This window comes from Microcebus murinus, unplaced genomic scaffold (assembly GCF_040939455.1).
Source record: "Microcebus murinus isolate Inina unplaced genomic scaffold, M.murinus_Inina_mat1.0 scaf006_hap2_Mmur4.0, whole genome shotgun sequence".
NCBI lineage: Eukaryota > Metazoa > Chordata > Mammalia > Primates > Cheirogaleidae > Microcebus > Microcebus murinus.
This window is the reverse complement of record NW_027438952.1, coordinates 356,678-372,171: the sequence shown is the minus strand read 5'-3', so window position 1 is coordinate 372,171 and position 15,494 is coordinate 356,678. Positions and strand designations below refer to the sequence as shown.

At 62.9% G+C, this 15,494-nt stretch overlaps 3 non-coding genes and 1 pseudogene across 3 annotated transcripts; all 4 read left to right on the top strand.

The window, feature by feature from the left end:
• The first annotated feature begins 2,565 nt into the window (after positions 1–2,565).
• Positions 2,566–2,684, top strand: LOC142866522 (uncharacterized; annotated as a pseudogene).
• Positions 2,685–6,444: 3,760 nt separating this feature from the next.
• On the top strand, positions 6,445–6,563 carry LOC142866458 (5S ribosomal RNA). Its single transcript, XR_012916439.1, has one exon. It is a non-coding gene; the product is annotated as a 5S ribosomal RNA (ribosomal RNA).
• Positions 6,564–10,274: 3,711 nt separating this feature from the next.
• Positions 10,275–10,393, top strand: LOC142866457 (5S ribosomal RNA). Its single transcript, XR_012916438.1, has one exon. It is a non-coding gene; the product is annotated as a 5S ribosomal RNA (ribosomal RNA).
• A 3,711-nt stretch (positions 10,394–14,104) lies between these two features.
• On the top strand, positions 14,105–14,223 carry LOC142866456 (5S ribosomal RNA). Its single transcript, XR_012916437.1, has one exon. It is a non-coding gene; the product is annotated as a 5S ribosomal RNA (ribosomal RNA).
• The last annotated feature ends 1,271 nt before the right edge of the window (positions 14,224–15,494 follow it).

The following is a 15,494-nucleotide window of genomic DNA, read 5'->3' as shown; positions in this document are numbered from 1 at the left end:
GTGTCCATTCTTGGGATACCTGGCTTACTGCAACGGGTTCCAGCTCTGGCCAGGAGAACACGAGAGGCGCCCTCTCACCGCTGCTCCTCACAGCCGAATGGCACTCCGTGGTGTCCACGCGCCACATTTTATTGATGCACTCCTGGATGGATGGGCACTCGGGTCGCTTCCACGTCTTTGGGATTGTGAATTGTGCCCTAACTGTCACCCTAACCCTTACCCAGCCCCCGTCTCCTCTGCCCCTGCCTGACGCACTCCTCCCCGGCCAGACCCGTCACTGTCCTGGGCCCCCGCCTGACCGGCTCCTCCCCGCCCGGCCGGTCACCGTCCTCTGCCCCTGCCTGACACGCTCCTTCCCGCCCGGCCTCTCACCGTCCTCGGCCCCTGCCTGACCGGCTCCTCCGTCGCCTGGGCCTTCCAAGGGCTTGGTGTGGATGCTGCTTCCAGGAAGCCCTCCAGAAACCCGGCAGCAGGGTGGCCGCAGCAGTCTCCAGCAGCCGTCCCTAAGTCGCGTGAGTGCGGGGGACGTGCCCCCGCTGTGCCGCGGGGGCCCAGCCTGGTGTCTTCCCTGAGGCCCTGCGGCTGCCGGCTGGGCTGCCGCTCCCCGCAAGGGGAGAGCCGCGGAGGTGGGGACCGCCTCCTGATGGGGACGTACACGCAGCTCTCCACGTCGGATTCCGGGGCTCTCTGTCCTGCCCGAAGGCCCAGCTGGCCTGCGGGTCCTTAGAGTGGCAAAAACCTCCGAAAACTGAGACTGAGGGTCCCGTGGGTGTCTGCACTTTTGTGCTGGGCACCCCAGGGAGGCCCGGGGGCTGGCTGGACAACGTGGTCTGCTGGGCGGGGGGGGGGGTTGGAGGAGCAACTGATGCCCTTTGCACTTTGGGTAGCAAGAGTCTGAGGTGTCTCTGAGCCCTGTGCCCTGTGGGGGCGGGGCGGGGGGAGGAGGAGGAGGAGGAGGAGGTGGGAAGGGCCGGGGCCTGCAGTCCTGTTCCCGGGGTGGCACGGCAAGTGGCTTCTTCCACAGGCTGCTTGGCCTGGGCTCCCTGCACCTGGGCCTTTGGAGGACCGGCCCTGTGCTTGCCAACACTTCCTGCAGGGACCCAGAGCTGGGAGGTGGCATCTCTCAGCCCTGGGTCGGGCAGAGCCCCAGCGGGCCATGCCCACAACCTCTCTCAGCACCGGTCCCCCAGAAGGCTCCTTTGGGACCAGGATTCTCTTGCGGTGACTCTTTAAGGTCTGGCCCCTGGATGGAGGGGCACCAGGAGTAGAGGAGCAGGAAGGGGAAGGGGGTGGCCGTGCGAGGGGACACTTTGAGGCCAAGTCCCAGCTTCAGCCTGATCCTCCTGGGAACCCCGCTCTGAGACAAGGAGCCGGGCTTCGCATTCCCACAGCAGCCAGTCGTGGGCTGAGGACACCTGGGGCGTTGGGAACTCCCTGGCTTCTCCTTGGTTTAACGTCTAGAGCTGCTTGTGAATCGCGCCGCCACACACACCCGAGCGCAGGTGTCTTCCGCACAGACTGCGGGCCTCGCTCTTCTGAATGCCGCTAGCTCGCCACCCACCCACGGGTGAACCTGGTCAGGGTGCTTTCTCTCAGGGGCAGACTCTTTTCCGGGCGGGCTACCGGTGTCTCTGTTTGCTCGTTTCTTTCTTCCATTTCGGGAAAGTCTTCCTTGCTGGGTGTGGAAATCTCCTATGCCTTCCCTCGCCTATTCTGTCAGCTTTAAAATTCTCTTTCAGTTGCCACCCTCACAGATGGATTAGGAAACTCTTTCCGGTGCACTCATTAGTGAAATGACCTCCAGGAAGCTGGAATCCAATATCTAATGGCCGATTTTTAGCGAGTCCACACGCCAGGGTGGTCGGGGTCCAATGCAGCCCCGGCCAGGCCCAGGCCCCTTGGACTAGGACACGGAGGAGGGTCCCGGCCCCCACGAAGCGGTGCCGGCAGTTCTCCACGGGCTTGGGTGTTTTCCAGAGGTAGGAGATGGAGGGGACTGATTTCTTCAGCGCCCCCCAAACCACGCCACCCCACCCCACCCATGGGACACATCCCCAGAGAGAGACGCCCCATACACTGGCTGTGCCCCAGCCCTGGCCCGGGGGAATAGGCGGCAGCCCACCCACAGGGCGAGGGGGGGGCGCAGCTGAAAGGGGTTGTGGGGGAGGGCGGCCCCTGGCTGGGGTCAAAGGGCGAGCGTCCCGCGCGTGCGCAGTCAGCGGCAGGCAGCGACGCGCTGGGGGTGGGCAGCGGGTAGGTGAAGGAGGCCGGGCGAGGAGACGAGGGGGGCTGGGAGGGCTCCACCTTGGCGAGTCCAGCCGTGGAGGCGCATCTTGTGTGAGTGTGAGTGAGTGTGAGTGTGTGTGTGTGTGTATAGAGAGACAGCCCCCCACCCCGCCCCGCCCCGCCCCGCCCCGCCCATCACCCCCGTCCCTGGGAGCCCGCGGGACCCGGCCAGCGAACTCAACCGGCCCGGCCCGGCGCGGGGCCTGGGGCGGGAGGCGGCGGCGGGGAAGCCCAGAGAGGCTCGGCTTCTCGAGCGGGGCAGGGGCGCCCTCCGCCGCCGTCTAGGGCCACACCACCCTGAACGCCCCCGATCTCGTCTGGTCTCGGAAGCTAAGCAGGGTCGGGCCTGGTTAGTACTTGGATGGGAGACTGCCTGGGAATACCGGGTGCCACAGGCTGCTGCTTTTTTTTTTTTTTTTTGCCTCTTGTTCTGTCCCCTTTCTGGGAGCGCGGCGGCGGCCCGGGGTGGGGGTCACCCCCACCCTCAGCGCCCGCCCGCGGTGCCTGGCGCCCCAGCCCGCACCGTGGGGCCTCCTCTTGTCCCAAGCCGCGACACCGCCGCCACGCGGCAGCATGCGTGGCATCTGGACTGTCAGGTCTCAGACCAAAGGTCTGCTCTGTGGGAACCGACACGCTGGAGGAAACCTTGAGAGTCTGAGAGGGGAGGGAGTTCCAGAAGAAGGCCAGGATGTCATTTTGAGGGAGTATGTGACCAGAACTCGTCCCGTTGCTTTTGGGGTTCTATGGGCTACACGCAGGAATCTTTGGTGGTGGCACCTGATGTTGGGGGATCCGGAGTCACACCCAGACCTGCTCCACAGGCCTCCTTTTACTTTTCTCTTCGGATTCATTATTTTTAAAAAGTGTCTCTTACCTCTAGGATTGCATTTTTTTTTCTCTCTCTTTTCAAGCAGATGATGGGAGTACAAGTATTCAGGTGACATGTGTTGCCCGTGCCCCCCTCCCCCCTGTGTTCTTTTTTTTTTTTTTTTTTTTGAGACAGAGTCTCGTTTTGCTGCCCAGGCTAGAGTGAGTGCCATGGCGTCAGCCTAGCTCACAGCAACCTCAATCTCCAGGCTCAAGCAATCCTGCTGCCTCAGCCTCCCGAGTAGTTGGGACTACAGGCATGCACCACCACGCCCGGCTGTGTTTTTCTATATATATTAGTTGGCCAATTAATTTCTTTCTATTTTTAGTAGAGACGGGGTCTCGCTCTTGCTCAGGCTGGTTTCGAACTCCTGACCTGGAGCAATCCGCCCGCCTCGGCCTCCCAGAGAGCTAGGATTACAGGCGTGAGCCACCGCGCCCGGCCCCCCCTGTGTTCTTATTCATATACCTCTCATGTTGTTCCAGCGTATTGTGGGGGTACCAATGTTAAGGTCGGGTGCCTTGCCCTCTCCAAGCCTCCCCCCTCGGGTCAGAGCTTCAAGTGCGCCCATCCCCCAGTCGGTGCGCACCCACCCCATGCCTAATGGATGTGTATGCCCCTCCCCTCCCCCCACCCGCCCGACACCCACCCGATGAAGGTGACTCCTCTCTGTCCACTTAGGCGTCCATCCGTTCGTACCAATTTGCTGGTGAGCGTGCTCACGTGGTGCTCGTGTGTCCATTCTTGGGATACCTGGCTTACTGGAACGGGTTCCAGCTCTGGCCAGGAGAACACGAGAGGCGCCCTCTCACCGCTGCTCCTCACAGCCGAATGGCACTCCGTGGTGTCCACGCGCCACATTTTATTGATGCACTCCTGGATGGATGGGCACTCGGGTCGCTTCCACGTCTTTGGGATTGTGAATTGTGCCCTAACTGTCACCCTAACCCTTACCCAGCCCGTCTCCTCTGCCCCTGCCTGACGCACTCCTCCCCGGCCAGACCCGTCACTGTCCTGGGCCCCCGCCTGACCGGCTCCTCCCCGCCCGGCCGGTCACCGTCCTCTGCCCCTGCCTGACACGCTCCTTCCCGCCCGGCCTCTCACCGTCCTCGGCCCCTGCCTGACCGGCTCCTCCGTCGCCTGGGCCTTCCAAGGGCTTGGTGTGGATGCTGCTTCCAGGAAGCCCTCCAGAAACCCGGCAGCAGGGTGGCCGCAGCAGTCTCCAGCAGCCGTCCCTAAGTCGCGTGAGTGCGGGGGACGTGCCCCCGCTGTGCCGCGGGGGCCCAGCCTGGTGTCTTCCCTGAGGCCCTGCGGCTGCCGGCTGGGCTGCCGCTCCCCGCAAGGGGAGAGCCGCGGAGGTGGGGACCGCCTCCTGATGGGGACGTACACGCAGCTCTCCACGTCGGATTCCGGGGCTCTCTGTCCTGCCCGAAGGCCCAGCTGGCCTGCGGGTCCTTAGAGTGGCAAAAACCTCCGAAAACTGAGATTGAGGGTCCGGTGGGTGTCTGCACTTTTGTGCTGGGCACCCCAGGGAGGCCCGGGGGCTGGCTGGACAACGTGGTCTGCTGGGCGGGGGGGTTGGAGGAGCAACTGATGCCCTTTGCACTTTGGGTAGCAAGAGTCTGAGGTGTCTCTGAGCCCTGTGCCCTGTGGGGGGGGGCCGGGGGGGAGGAGGAGGAGCAGGAGGAGGAGGAGGTGGGAAGGGCCGGGGCCTGCAGTCCTGTTCCCGGGGTGGCACGGCAAGTGGCTTCTTCCACAGGCTGCTTGGCCTGGGCTCCCTGCACCTGGGCCTTTGGAGGACCGGCCCTGTGCTTGCCAACACTTCCTGCAGGGACCCAGAGCTGGGAGGTGGCATCTCTCAGCCCTGGGTCGGGCAGAGCCCCAGCGGGCCATGCCCACAACCTCTCTCAGCACCGGTCCCCCAGAAGGCTCCTTTGGGACCAGGATTCTCTTGCGGTGACTCTTTAAGGTCTGGCCCCTGGATGGAGGGGCACCAGGAGTAGAGGAGCAGGAAGGGGAAGGGGGTGGCCGTGCGAGGGGACACTTTGAGGCCAAGTCCCAGCTTCAGCCTGATCCTCCTGGGAACCCCGCTCTGAGACAAGGAGCCGGGCTTCGCATTCCCACAGCAGCCAGTCGTGGGCTGAGGACACCTGGGGCGTTGGGAACTCCCTGGCTTCTCCTTGGTTTAACGTCTAGAGCTGCTTGTGAATCGCGCCGCCACACACACCCGAGCGCAGGTGTCTTCCGCACAGACTGCGGGCCTCGCTCTTCTGAATGCCGCTAGCTCGCCACCCACCCACGGGTGAACCTGGTCAGGGTGCTTTCTCTCAGGGGCAGACTCTTTTCCGGGCGGGCTACCGGTGTCTCTGTTTGCTCGTTTCTTTCTTCCATTTCGGGAAAGTCTTCCTTGCTGGGTGTGGAAATCTCCTATGCCTTCCCTCGCCTATTCTGTCAGCTTTAAAATTCTCTTTCAGTTGCCACCCTCACAGATGGATTAGGAAACTCTTTCCGGTGCACTCATTAGTGAAATGACCTCCAGGAAGCTGGAATCCAATATCTAATGGCCGATTTTTAGCGAGTCCACACGCCAGGGTGGTCGGGGTCCAATGCAGCCCCGGCCAGGCCCAGGCCCCTTGGACTAGGACACGGAGGAGGGTCCCGGCCCACACGAAGCGGTGCCGGCAGTTCTCCACGGGCTTGGGCGTTTTCCAGAGGTAGGAGATGGAGGGGACTGATTTCTTCAGCGCCCCCCAAACCACGCCACCCCACCCCACCCATGGGACACATCCCCAGAGAGAGACGCCCCATACACTGGCTGTGCCCCAGCCCTGGCCCGGGGGAATAGGCGGCAGCCCACCCACAGGGCGAGGGGGGGGCGCAGCTGAAAGGGGTTGTGGGGGAGGGCGGCCCCTGGCTGGGGTCAAAGGGCGAGCGTCCCGCGCGTGCGCAGTCAGCGGCAGGCAGCGACGCGCTGGGGGTGGGCAGCGGGTAGGTGAAGGAGGCCGGGCGAGGAGACGAGGGGGGCTGGGAGGGCTCCACCTTGGCGAGTCCAGCCGTGGAGGCGCATCTTGTGTGAGTGTGAGTGAGTGTGAGTGTGTGTGTGTGTGTATAGAGAGACAGCCCCCCGCCCCGCCCCGCCCCGCCCATCACCCCCGTCCCTGGGAGCCCGGGGGACCCGGCCAGCGAACTCAACCGGCCCGGCCCGGCGCGGGGCCTGGGGCGGGAGGCGGCGGCGGGGAAGCCCAGAGAGGCTCGGCTTCTCGAGCGGGGCAGGGGCGCCCTCCGCCGCCGTCTAGGGCCACACCACCCTGAACGCCCCCGATCTCGTCTGGTCTCGGAAGCTAAGCAGGGTCGGGCCTGGTTAGTACTTGGATGGGAGACCGCCTGGGAATACCGGGTGCCACAGGCTGCTGCTTTTTTTTTTTTTTTTTGCCTCTTGTTCTGTCCCCTTTCTGGGAGCGCGGCGGCGGCCCGGGGTGGGGGTCACCCCCACCCTCAGCGCCCGCCCGCGGTGCCTGGCGCCCCAGCCCGCACCGTGGGGCCTCCTCTTGTCCCAAGCCGCGACACCGCCGCCACGCGGCAGCATGCGTGGCATCTGGACTGTCAGGTCTCAGACCAAAGGTCTGCTCTGTGGGAACCGACACGCTGGAGGAAACCTTGAGAGTCTGAGAGGGGAGGGAGTTCCAGAAGAAGGCCAGGATGTCATTTTGAGGGAGTATGTGACCAGAACTCGTCCCGTTGCTTTTGGGGTTCTATGGGCTACACGCAGGAATCTTTGGTGGTGGCACCTGATGTTGGGGGATCCGGAGTCACACCCAGACCTGCTCCACAGGCCTCCTTTTACTTTTCTCTTCGGATTCATTATTTTTAAAAAGTGTCTCTTACCTCTAGGATTGCATTTTCTTTTCTCTCTCTCTTCAAGCAGATGATGGGAGTACAAGTATTCAGGTGACATGTGTTGCCCGTGCCCCCCTCCCCCCTGTGTTCTTTTTTTTTTTTTTTTGAGACAGAGTCTCGTTTTGCTGCCCAGGCTAGAGTGAGTGCCATGGCGTCAGCCTAGCTCACAGCAACCTCAATCTCCGGGCTCAAGCAATCCTGCTGCCTCAGCCTCCCGAGTAGTTGGGACTACAGGCATGCACCACCACGCCCGGCTGTGTTTTTCTATATATATTAGTTGGCCAATTAATTTCTCTCTATTTTTAGTAGAGACGGGGTCTCGCTCTTGCTCAGGCTGGTTTCGAACTCCTGACCTGGAGCAATCCGCCCGCCTCGGCCTCCCAGAGAGCTAGGATTACAGGCGTGAGCCACCGCGCCCAGCCCCCCCTGTGTTCTTATTCATATACCTCTCATGTTGTTCCAGCGTATTGTGGGGGTACCAATGTTAAGGTCGGGTGCCTTGCCCTCTCCAAGCCTCCCCCCTCGGGTCAGAGCTTCAAGTGCGCCCATCCCCCAGTCGGTGCGCACCCACCCCATGCCTAATGGATGTGTATGCCCCTCCCCTCCCCCCACCCGCCCGACACCCACCCGATGAAGGTGACTCCTCTCTGTCCACTTAGGCGTCCATCCGTTCGTACCAATTTGCTGGTGAGCGTGCTCACGTGGTGCTCGTGTGTCCATTCTTGGGATACCTGGCTTACTGCAACGGGTTCCAGCTCTGGCCAGGAGAACACGAGAGGCGCCCTCTCACCGCTGCTCCTCACAGCCGAATGGCACTCCGTGGTGTCCACGCGCCACATTTTATTGATGCACTCCTGGATGGATGGGCACTCGGGTCGCTTCCACGTCTTTGGGATTGTGAATTGTGCCCTAACTGTCACCCTAACCCTTACCCAGCCCCCGTCTCCTCTGCCCCTGCCTGACGCACTCCTCCCCGGCCAGACCCGTCACTGTCCTGGGCCCCCGCCTGACCGGCTCCTCCCCGCCCGGCCGGTCACCGTCCTCTGCCCCTGCCTGACCGGCTCCTCCGTCGCCTGGGCCTTCCAAGGGCTTGGTGTGGATGCTGCTTCCAGGAAGCCCTCCAGAAACCCGGCAGCAGGGTGGCCGCAGCAGTCTCCAGCAGCCGTCCCTAAGTCGCGTGAGTGCGGGGGACGTGCCCCCGCTGTGCCGCGGGGGCCCAGCCTGGTGTCTTCCCTGAGGCCCTGCGGCTGCCGGCTGGGCTGCCGCTCCCCGCAAGGGGAGAGCCGCGGAGGTGGGGACCGCCTCCTGATGGGGACGTACACGCAGCTCTCCACGTCGGATTCCGGGGCTCTCTGTCCTGCCCGAAGGCCCAGCTGGCCTGCGGGTCCTTAGAGTGGCAAAAACCTCCGAAAACTGAGATTGAGGGTCCGGTGGGTGTCTGCACTTTTGTGCTGGGCACCCCAGGGAGGCCCGGGGGCTGGCTGGACAACGTGGTCTGCTGGGCGGGGGGGTTGGAGGAGCAACTGATGCCCTTTGCACTTTGGGTAGCAAGAGTCTGAGGTGTCTCTGAGCCCTGTGCCCTGTGGGGGGGGGCCGGGGGGGAGGAGGAGGAGCAGGAGGAGGAGGAGGTGGGAAGGGCCGGGGCCTGCAGTCCTGTTCCCGGGGTGGCACGGCAAGTGGCTTCTTCCACAGGCTGCTTGGCCTGGGCTCCCTGCACCTGGGCCTTTGGAGGACCGGCCCTGTGCTTGCCAACACTTCCTGCAGGGACCCAGAGCTGGGAGGTGGCATCTCTCAGCCCTGGGTCGGGCAGAGCCCCAGCGGGCCATGCCCACAACCTCTCTCAGCACCGGTCCCCCAGAAGGCTCCTTTGGGACCAGGATTCTCTTGCGGTGACTCTTTAAGGTCTGGCCCCTGGATGGAGGGGCACCAGGAGTAGAGGAGCAGGAAGGGGAAGGGGGTGGCCGTGCGAGGGGACACTTTGAGGCCAAGTCCCAGCTTCAGCCTGATCCTCCTGGGAACCCCGCTCTGAGACAAGGAGCCGGGCTTCGCATTCCCACAGCAGCCAGTCGTGGGCTGAGGACACCTGGGGCGTTGGGAACTCCCTGGCTTCTCCTTGGTTTAACGTCTAGAGCTGCTTGTGAATCGCGCCGCCACACACACCCGAGCGCAGGTGTCTTCCGCACAGACTGCGGGCCTCGCTCTTCTGAATGCCGCTAGCTCGCCACCCACCCACGGGTGAACCTGGTCAGGGTGCTTTCTCTCAGGGGCAGACTCTTTTCCGGGCGGGCTACCGGTGTCTCTGTTTGCTCGTTTCTTTCTTCCATTTCGGGAAAGTCTTCCTTGCTGGGTGTGGAAATCTCCTATGCCTTCCCTCGCCTATTCTGTCAGCTTTAAAATTCTCTTTCAGTTGCCACCCTCACAGATGGATTAGGAAACTCTTTCCGGTGCACTCATTAGTGAAATGACCTCCAGGAAGCTGGAATCCAATATCTAATGGCCGATTTTTAGCGAGTCCACACGCCAGGGTGGTCGGGGTCCAATGCAGCCCCGGCCAGGCCCAGGCCCCTTGGACTAGGACACGGAGGAGGGTCCCGGCCCCCACGAAGCGGTGCCGGCAGTTCTCCACGGGCTTGGGCGTTTTCCAGAGGTAGGAGATGGAGGGGACTGATTTCTTCAGCGCCCCCCAAACCACGCCACCCCACCCCACCCATGGGACACATCCCCAGAGAGAGACGCCCCATACACTGGCTGTGCCCCAGCCCTGGCCCGGGGGAATAGGCGGCAGCCCACCCACAGGGCGAGGGGGGGGCGCAGCTGAAAGGGGTTGTGGGGGAGGGCGGCCCCTGGCTGGGGTCAAAGGGCGAGCGTCCCGCGCGTGCGCAGTCAGCGGCAGGCAGCGACGCGCTGGGGGTGGGCAGCGGGTAGGTGAAGGAGGCCGGGCGAGGAGACGAGGGGGGCTGGGAGGGCTCCACCTTGGCGAGTCCAGCCGTGGAGGCGCATCTTGTGTGAGTGTGAGTGAGTGTGAGTGTGTGTGTGTGTGTATAGAGAGACAGCCCCCCGCCCCGCCCCGCCCCGCCCATCACCCCCGTCCCTGGGAGCCCGGGGGACCCGGCCAGCGAACTCAACCGGCCCGGCCCGGCGCGGGGCCTGGGGCGGGAGGCGGCGGCGGGGAAGCCCAGAGAGGCTCGGCTTCTCGAGCGGGGCAGGGGCGCCCTCCGCCGCCGTCTAGGGCCACACCACCCTGAACGCCCCCGATCTCGTCTGGTCTCGGAAGCTAAGCAGGGTCGGGCCTGGTTAGTACTTGGATGGGAGACCGCCTGGGAATACCGGGTGCCACAGGCTGCTGCTTTTTTTTTTTTTTTTTGCCTCTTGTTCTGTCCCCTTTCTGGGAGCGCGGCGGCGGCCCGGGGTGGGGGTCACCCCCACCCTCAGCGCCCGCCCGCGGTGCCTGGCGCCCCAGCCCGCACCGTGGGGCCTCCTCTTGTCCCAAGCCGCGACACCGCCGCCACGCGGCAGCATGCGTGGCATCTGGACTGTCAGGTCTCAGACCAAAGGTCTGCTCTGTGGGAACCGACACGCTGGAGGAAACCTTGAGAGTCTGAGAGGGGAGGGAGTTCCAGAAGAAGGCCAGGATGTCATTTTGAGGGAGTATGTGACCAGAACTCGTCCCGTTGCTTTTGGGGTTCTATGGGCTACACGCAGGAATCTTTGGTGGTGGCACCTGATGTTGGGGGATCCGGAGTCACACCCAGACCTGCTCCACAGGCCTCCTTTTACTTTTCTCTTCGGATTCATTATTTTTAAAAAGTGTCTCTTACCTCTAGGATTGCATTTTCTTTTCTCTCTCTCTTCAAGCAGATGATGGGAGTACAAGTATTCAGGTGACATGTGTTGCCCGTGCCCCCCTCCCCCCTGTGTTCTTTTTTTTTTTTTTTTGAGACAGAGTCTCGTTTTGCTGCCCAGGCTAGAGTGAGTGCCATGGCGTCAGCCTAGCTCACAGCAACCTCAATCTCCGGGCTCAAGCAATCCTGCTGCCTCAGCCTCCCGAGTAGTTGGGACTACAGGCATGCACCACCACGCCCGGCTGTGTTTTTCTATATATATTAGTTGGCCAATTAATTTCTCTCTATTTTTAGTAGAGACGGGGTCTCGCTCTTGCTCAGGCTGGTTTCGAACTCCTGACCTGGAGCAATCCGCCCGCCTCGGCCTCCCAGAGAGCTAGGATTACAGGCGTGAGCCACCGCGCCCAGCCCCCCCTGTGTTCTTATTCATATACCTCTCATGTTGTTCCAGCGTATTGTGGGGGTACCAATGTTAAGGTCGGGTGCCTTGCCCTCTCCAAGCCTCCCCCCTCGGGTCAGAGCTTCAAGTGCGCCCATCCCCCAGTCGGTGCGCACCCACCCCATGCCTAATGGATGTGTATGCCCCTCCCCTCCCCCCACCCGCCCGACACCCACCCGATGAAGGTGACTCCTCTCTGTCCACTTAGGCGTCCATCCGTTCGTACCAATTTGCTGGTGAGCGTGCTCACGTGGTGCTCGTGTGTCCATTCTTGGGATACCTGGCTTACTGCAACGGGTTCCAGCTCTGGCCAGGAGAACACGAGAGGCGCCCTCTCACCGCTGCTCCTCACAGCCGAATGGCACTCCGTGGTGTCCACGCGCCACATTTTATTGATGCACTCCTGGATGGATGGGCACTCGGGTCGCTTCCACGTCTTTGGGATTGTGAATTGTGCCCTAACTGTCACCCTAACCCTTACCCAGCCCCCGTCTCCTCTGCCCCTGCCTGACGCACTCCTCCCCGGCCAGACCCGTCACTGTCCTGGGCCCCCGCCTGACCGGCTCCTCCCCGCCCGGCCGGTCACCGTCCTCTGCCCCTGCCTGACCGGCTCCTCCGTCGCCTGGGCCTTCCAAGGGCTTGGTGTGGATGCTGCTTCCAGGAAGCCCTCCAGAAACCCGGCAGCAGGGTGGCCGCAGCAGTCTCCAGCAGCCGTCCCTAAGTCGCGTGAGTGCGGGGGACGTGCCCCCGCTGTGCCGCGGGGGCCCAGCCTGGTGTCTTCCCTGAGGCCCTGCGGCTGCCGGCTGGGCTGCCGCTCCCCGCAAGGGGAGAGCCGCGGAGGTGGGGACTGCCTCCTGATGGGGACGTACACGCAGCTCTCCACGTCGGATTCCGGGGCTCTCTGTCCTGCCCGAAGGCCCAGCTGGCCTGCGGGTCCTTAGAGTGGCAAAAACATCCGAAAACTGAGATTGAGGGTCCGGTGGGTGTCTGCACTTTTGTGCTGGGCACCCCAGGGAGGCCCGGGGGCTGGCTGGACAACGTGGTCTGCTGGGCGGGGGGGTTGGAGGAGCAACTGATGCCCTTTGCACTTTGGGTAGCAAGAGTCTGAGGTGTCTCTGAGCCCTGTGCCCTGTGGGGGGGGGCCGGGGGGGAGGAGGAGGAGCAGGAGGAGGAGGAGGTGGGAAGGGCCGGGGCCTGCAGTCCTGTTCCCGGGGTGGCACGGCAAGTGGCTTCTTCCACAGGCTGCTTGGCCTGGGCTCCCTGCACCTGGGCCTTTGGAGGACCGGCCCTGTGCTTGCCAACACTTCCTGCAGGGACCCAGAGCTGGGAGGTGGCATCTCTCAGCCCTGGGTCGGGCAGAGCCCCAGCGGGCCATGCCCACAACCTCTCTCAGCACCGGTCCCCCAGAAGGCTCCTTTGGGACCAGGATTCTCTTGCGGTGACTCTTTAAGGTCTGGCCCCTGGATGGAGGGGCACCAGGAGTAGAGGAGCAGGAAGGGGAAGGGGGTGGCCGTGCGAGGGGACACTTTGAGGCCAAGTCCCAGCTTCAGCCTGATCCTCCTGGGAACCCCGCTCTGAGACAAGGAGCCGGGCTTCGCATTCCCACAGCAGCCAGTCGTGGGCTGAGGACACCTGGGGCGTTGGGAACTCCCTGGCTTCTCCTTGGTTTAACGTCTAGAGCTGCTTGTGAATCGCGCCGCCACACACACCCGAGCGCAGGTGTCTTCCGCACAGACTGCGGGCCTCGCTCTTCTGAATGCCGCTAGCTCGCCACCCACCCACGGGTGAACCTGGTCAGGGTGCTTTCTCTCAGGGGCAGACTCTTTTCCGGGCGGGCTACCGGTGTCTCTGTTTGCTCGTTTCTTTCTTCCATTTCGGGAAAGTCTTCCTTGCTGGGTGTGGAAATCTCCTATGCCTTCCCTCGCCTATTCTGTCAGCTTTAAAATTCTCTTTCAGTTGCCACCCTCACAGATGGATTAGGAAACTCTTTCCGGTGCACTCATTAGTGAAATGACCTCCAGGAAGCTGGAATCCAATATCTAATGGCCGATTTTTAGCGAGTCCACACGCCAGGGTGGTCGGGGTCCAATGCAGCCCCGGCCAGGCCCAGGCCCCTTGGACTAGGACACGGAGGAGGGTCCCGGCCCCCACGAAGCGGTGCCGGCAGTTCTCCACGGGCTTGGGCGTTTTCCAGAGGTAGGAGATGGAGGGGACTGATTTCTTCAGCGCCCCCCAAACCACGCCACCCCACCCCACCCATGGGACACATCCCCAGAGAGAGACGCCCCATACACTGGCTGTGCCCCAGCCCTGGCCCGGGGGAATAGGCGGCAGCCCACCCACAGGGCGAGGGGGGGGCGCAGCTGAAAGGGGTTGTGGGGGAGGGCGGCCCCTGGCTGGGGTCAAAGGGCGAGCGTCCCACGCGTGCGCAGTCAGCGGCAGGCAGCGACGCGCTGGGGGTGGGCAGCGGGTAGGTGAAGGAGGCCGGGCGAGGAGACGAGGGGGGCTGGGAGGGCTCCACCTTGGCGAGTCCAGCCGTGGAGGCGCATCTTGTGTGAGTGTGAGTGAGTGTGAGTGTGTGTGTGTGTGTATAGAGAGACAGCCCCCCGCCCCGCCCCGCCCCGCCCATCACCCCCGTCCCTGGGAGCCCGGGGGACCCGGCCAGCGAACTCAAACGGCCCGGCCCGGCGCGGGGCCTGGGGCGGGAGGCGGCGGCGGGGAAGCCCAGAGAGGCTCGGCTTCTCGAGCGGGGCAGGGGCGCCCTCCGCCGCCGTCTAGGGCCACACCACCCTGAACGCCCCCGATCTCGTCTGGTCTCGGAAGCTAAGCAGGGTCGGGCCTGGTTAGTACTTGGATGGGAGACCGCCTGGGAATACCGGGTGCCACAGGCTGCTGCTTTTTTTTTTTTTTTTTGCCTCTTGTTCTGTCCCCTTTCTGGGAGCGCGGCGGCGGCCCGGGGTGGGGGTCACCCCCACCCTCAGCGCCCGCCCGCGGTGCCTGGCGCCCCAGCCCGCACCGTGGGGCCTCCTCTTGTCCCAAGCCGCGACACCGCCGCCACGCGGCAGCATGCGTGGCATCTGGACTGTCAGGTCTCAGACCAAAGGTCTGCTCTGTGGGAACCGACACGCTGGAGGAAACCTTGAGAGTCTGAGAGGGGAGGGAGTTCCAGAAGAAGGCCAGGATGTCATTTTGAGGGAGTATGTGACCAGAACTCGTCCCGTTGCTTTTGGGGTTCTATGGGCTACACGCAGGAATCTTTGGTGGTGGCACCTGATGTTGGGGGATCCGGAGTCACACCCAGACCTGCTCCACAGGCCTCCTTTTACTTTTCTCTTCGGATTCATTATTTTTAAAAAGTGTCTCTTACCTCTAGGATTGCATTTTCTTTTCTCTCTCTCTTCAAGCAGATGATGGGAGTACAAGTATTCAGGTGACATGTGTTGCCCGTGCCCCCCTCCCCCCTGTGTTCTTTTTTTTTTTTTTTTGAGACAGAGTCTCGTTTTGCTGCCCAGGCTAGAGTGAGTGCCATGGCGTCAGCCTAGCTCACAGCAACCTCAATCTCCGGGCTCAAGCAATCCTGCTGCCTCAGCCTCCCGAGTAGTTGGGACTACAGGCATGCACCACCACGCCCGGCTGTGTTTTTCTATATATATTAGTTGGCCAATTAATTTCTCTCTATTTTTAGTAGAGACGGGGTCTCGCTCTTGCTCAGGCTGGTTTCGAACTCCTGACCTGGAGCAATCCGCCCGCCTCGGCCTCCCAGAGAGCTAGGATTACAGGCGTGAGCCACCGCGCCCGGCCCCCCCTGTGTTCTTATTCATATACCTCTCATGTTGTTCCAGCGTATTGTGGGGGTACCAATGTTAAGGTCGGGTGCCTTGCCCTCTCCAAGCCTCCCCCCTCGGGTCAGAGCTTCAAGTGCGCCCATCCCCCAGTCGGTGCGCACCCACCCCATGCCTAATGGATGTGTATGCCCCTCCCCTCCCCCCACCCGCCCGACACCCACCCGATGAAGGTGACTCCTCTCTGTCCACTTAGGCGTCCATCCGTTCGTACCAATTTGCTGGTGAGCGTGCTCACGTGGTGCTCGTGTGTCCATTCTTGGGATACCTGGCTTACTGCAACGGGTTCCAGCTCTGGCCAGGAGAACACGAGAGGCGCC